We start from the raw sequence: 4,911 nt of genomic DNA on the forward strand, positions 1-4,911 counted from the left end.
GGAATCTGGGGATGTACTGTATGGTGATTAACATAATATAATAAAATAAAATTTAAAAAAAATAAAAAAATTAAAAAAATAAAATAAAAGAAATCAAAACAGCCTTATTGCTGATGTGGAGAAAGTTTGAGTGGTCTGGATACAAGATCGAGCCAGCCATATTATTCCCTTTAGCCAAAGCCCAATCCAGAGTGAGACACACTGCTCTTCAATTCTGTGAAAGCTGAGAGAGGTGAAGAGGCTGCAAAAGAAAAGCTGGAAGCTGGCAGAGGTTGGTTCATGAGGTTTGAGAAAAGAAGCCATAATAGGAAAGGGCAAGGTGAAGCAGCAAGTAAGTACTGACTTGGAAGCTGCAGCAAGTTCTCCAGAAGATCTAGTCAGATAATTAATGAAGGTGGCTACACTAAGCAACAGATTTTCCATGTAGGTGAAACAGCCTTCTATTGGGAAAAGATGTCATCTAGGACTTTCATAACTGGAGATAAGTCAATGCCTGGCTTCAAAGCTTCAAAGGACAGCCGGACTCCCCTGTTAGGGGCTAATGCAGCTGGTGACTTTAAGTTGAAGCCAATGCTCATTTATCACTCAAAAATCCTGCAGCCTTTAAGAATTATGTTAAAGCTACTCTGTCTAAGCTATATAAATGTAATAACAGGGCCTGGATGACAGCACATCTGTTTATGACGTGGTTTACTGAATATTTTAAACTCACTGTTGAGACGTACTGCTGAGACGTACTGCTTAGAAAAAAAGATTTCCTTCAGGATATAACAGCTCATTGACAGTGCACCTGGTCACCCAAGAGCCCTGATGGAGATGGACAATGAGAATCATGTTGTTTGCATGCCTATAAACACAACATCCACTCTGCAGACCATAGATCAAGGAGTAATTTTGACTTCCAGTCTTACTATTTAAGAAATACATTTTCCAAGGCTACGGCTGCCACAGATAGTGATTCCTCTGATGGATCTAGGGGAGTCAACTGAAACCATCTGGAAAGGATTCACCATTCTAGATGTACACTCATAGCTCATGAGAAGAGGTCAAAATATTAACATTAACAGCAGTTTGGAAAAAGTGGATTCGAACCTTCATGGATGACTTTGAGGGATTCAAGACTTCAGTGGGGGAAATAACTGCAGATGTGGTGGAAATAGCAAGAGAACTAGAGTTAGAAGTGGAGACTGTAAAATCAACAACACAAGAAACAACAGGGGTTGGTGGGGGGAGGGGGGGTATGGAGAAAAAGGAACGCTCATACACTGTTGGTGGGAATGCAAACCCGTGCAGCCACTTGGAAAATAGTATGGAGGTTCCTAAAAAGCTAAAAATAGAACTACCTTATGATCCAGCAATTGTACTACTTGGGTATTTGTCCAAAGAATAGAAGAACACTAATTCAAAGGGATACAGGCACCCTTATGTTTATACAGCATTATTTACAATAGCCAAGATATGGAAGCAGCCCAAGTGTCCATCTACTGATGAATGGACAAAAATGTGGTGTGTATATCCAATGGAATACTATTCGGCCATAAAAAAGAATGAAATCTTGCCTCTTACAGTGACCCTGATAGAGCTAGAGAGTAAAATGCTAATTGAAATAAGTCAGTCACTTGGCACCTGGGCAGCTCAGTCAGTTAATCATCTGCCTTCAGCTCAGGTCATGATCCCAGTGTCCTGGGATTGAGCCCAATATCAGGCTCCCTGCTCAGTGGGGAGTCTGCTTCTCCCTCTCCTTCTGCCACTTCTTCTGTTTGTACTCTCTCATGCTCTGTCAACTAAATAAAAATAAAATCTTTTTTTAAAAAAAGAAGGAAAGAAATCAGTCAAAGACAAATACTATATGATTTCATTCATTTGTGGAATTTAAGGAACAAAAAAAGCAAAGAGGAAAAAAATAAGAGAGAGACAAAGCAAGAAACTGACTTTTTTTTTTTAATTATAGAGAACTGATAGTTCCCGGAGGGGAAGTGGTTGGGGGGATGGGGGAAATAGGTGATGGAGATGAAGGGGGGCACTTGTCTGACGAGCACTGGGTGATGTATAGAATTGTTGAATCACTATATTGTACTCCTGGAACTAATATAACACTGCATGTTAACTAACTGGAATTAAGATAGAAACTTAAAAAAAAGAAATGGAGCCTGAAGCCGTGGCTGAATTGTTGCAATCTCGTGATAAAGCTAATGGATGAGAAGTCACTCATGGACAAGCAAAGAAAGTGGTTTCTTGAGATGGAATCTACTCCCGGTGAAGACGCTGTGAAGGCTGTTGAAATAACAACAAAGGATTGAGAATACGATGCAAACTTAGTTGACAAAGCAGCATCAGGGTTTGAGTGGATTGACTCCAATTCTGAAAGTTCTACTGTGGGTAAAATGCTATCCAACAGTATCACAAGTTACAGAGAAATCCTCACAAAAGAAAGAGTCAATCAATGCAGCAAACTTCACTGTTGTCTTATTTTAAGAAGTTGCCAGAGTCACTCCAACCTTCAGCAACCACCACCCTGTCAGTTAGCCACCATCCATATCAAGGCAAGACCCTCCACCAGCAAAAAAGATTAGGACTCACTGAAAGCTCAGATGATGGTTAGAATTTTTTAACAATAAAGTATTTTTTTAATTAAAGGATGTACATTGTTATATATATAATTATGTATATAATTATGTAATTATACAATATACAATTATAAATATATACAATATACAATTATACAATATAATATGTTCTTATATAATATTATGTTATATATTATTACATATAATATATAATGATATATAGGCTATATTCTATAATTTATATTAAATAATTATACAATATAATATAACATGTTATATTACATATAATATAGAATTAAATATATAATGCCATCACACACTTCATAAACTACAGCATAGTGTAAGCATCACTTTTATATGCCCTGGGGAAACAAAAAATTCATTCGAGTCACTTTGCTGTGGTATTTATCCGCCCAACTCAGCCATTTTCCCTCACTGTTGGGATAAGAACTAAAATCTTGACTACAGCCTACAAAAACCAGTGTGATTTGACCTGTCTCCCTAGCTGCGTCTCTTCCCACTCAACTCTTCAATTTCTAGCCTCCTTTCACTTCCTTGAATATACCATGTTTCCTTATCTAGGAAACCACTGCACATTCTGTTTCTGCTGCTGGGAGTGCTTTCTCTTTCATCTACTCTACATTTGCCTACTTCTACTCAGCCTTTTTTTTTTTTTTTGGTAAGACTTATTTGAGAGAGAGAGCAGGAAAGGGTAGGAGCAGAGGGAGAGGGAAGGAGAAACTCAAGCAGACTCCACATTGAGTGCAGAGCCTGACCTGGGACTCGATCTCACAACCCTGAGATCAGACCTGAAACAAAACCAAGAGTCAGACACTTAACTGACTGCCCCACCCAGACATCCCTCTACTCAATCTTTATATCTCAGTCGAAACATCACGTCCTCAGAAGACTGTCTCCCTTCATCCCTGAGACTACATCACTGCACCATTACACACTATCAGCACTGTGTGTTGTTCTTCTCTGCCCTTCCCAGGGCACTGGATATAGAAAATGCCAAACAAATATATTTCAGATCAACCCTTGCTCTGGGGGCTTCAACTTGCCACAAAGATTAATACCTTGCTGCCTATTTTGAATCTTGCTTCAGCTGCCACCTGCATACTTCTTTTTGGGAAAAAAAAAGTCAACAGTCCAAATATTTCTATTTGTTCTCTGAGTTTATGTTCATATTGTAGTTCTAATAGTTGGGAAGGTAAGATAATATTATATACCCTTCTTTACTACAGATTTTAAGCCCAGAATACTCACCTATAAACTTAATAGTCTAAAACTAACCTCTCTCAGATCATGGACAGATTCTGTGGTAAATATGTTGAATGAGGGAAAAGACTCTCCTTTTGAATTAATCATTGCCATCTGTGTGCTTTATATGAGTACTTTGCTCAGATACTTTGTAGTTTTCACATTGTTCTATTATTATTTGTTGACTTATAGGACCTGCTGAATATACCCATTTATATACTTGCTCATCAATAATAGGAACTTTGTGTTGTCAGTAAACTCAGCTCAAGTTTGCACTTAGTAAACGTCTAGTAATTCTTTTTAATATAATAGATTTAGTCCCCTTAGGCTACTGAGAATCCTTAAGGTAAATCCTTTCTAGGGATGCTTTCTAAGTTAAGCATCTGCCTTCAACTCAGGTCATGATCCTAAGGTCCTGAGATCGAGTCCTGCATTGGGCTCCTTGCTCAGTGGGGAGCCTACTTCTCCCTCTGCCTGCTGCTCCCCTTGCTTATGCACACTTGCTTGTGCATTCTCTCTCTGACAAATAAATAAATCTTTAAAAAATAAATAAATTTTTAAAAATCCTAAGTAAGATTTCTCAGAATATTCTGAGTTGCCTCTTTTATCATTAATATTGCTGATTATCATTAATATTTCTAATTTAATATTGCTGATAATAAGAATGAAAACAGCTGATAATTATTAGGCACTTATATGTCAGATACTGCAAAGCAAACTCTATGCATTTAACACTCATAATAATCGTCTGAGAGGGGGCGCCTGGGTGGCTCAGATGGTTAAGCGTCTGCCTTCAGGTCATGACCCCAGGGTCCTGAGATTGAACCCCGAACCCCACCTCAGGCTCCCTGCTCAGTGGGAAGCCTGCTTCCCCCTCTGCCTCTGCCACCCCTCCTGCTTGTGCTCTCTCACACTCTCTCTCTCTCAAATAAGTAAAATCTTTAAAAAAAAAAATCCTCTGAGAGGGGTAACATTTTTTTTTTTAAGTAGGCTCCACACCCAGCATGGAGCTGAACATAGGACTTGAACTCACAGCCCTGAGATCAAGACTTAACCTGGGATCAAGAGTCGGACCCTTAAC

Source organism: Ailuropoda melanoleuca, chromosome 5, assembly GCF_002007445.2.
Source record: "Ailuropoda melanoleuca isolate Jingjing chromosome 5, ASM200744v2, whole genome shotgun sequence".
Taxonomy (NCBI): Eukaryota; Metazoa; Chordata; class Mammalia; order Carnivora; family Ursidae; genus Ailuropoda; species Ailuropoda melanoleuca.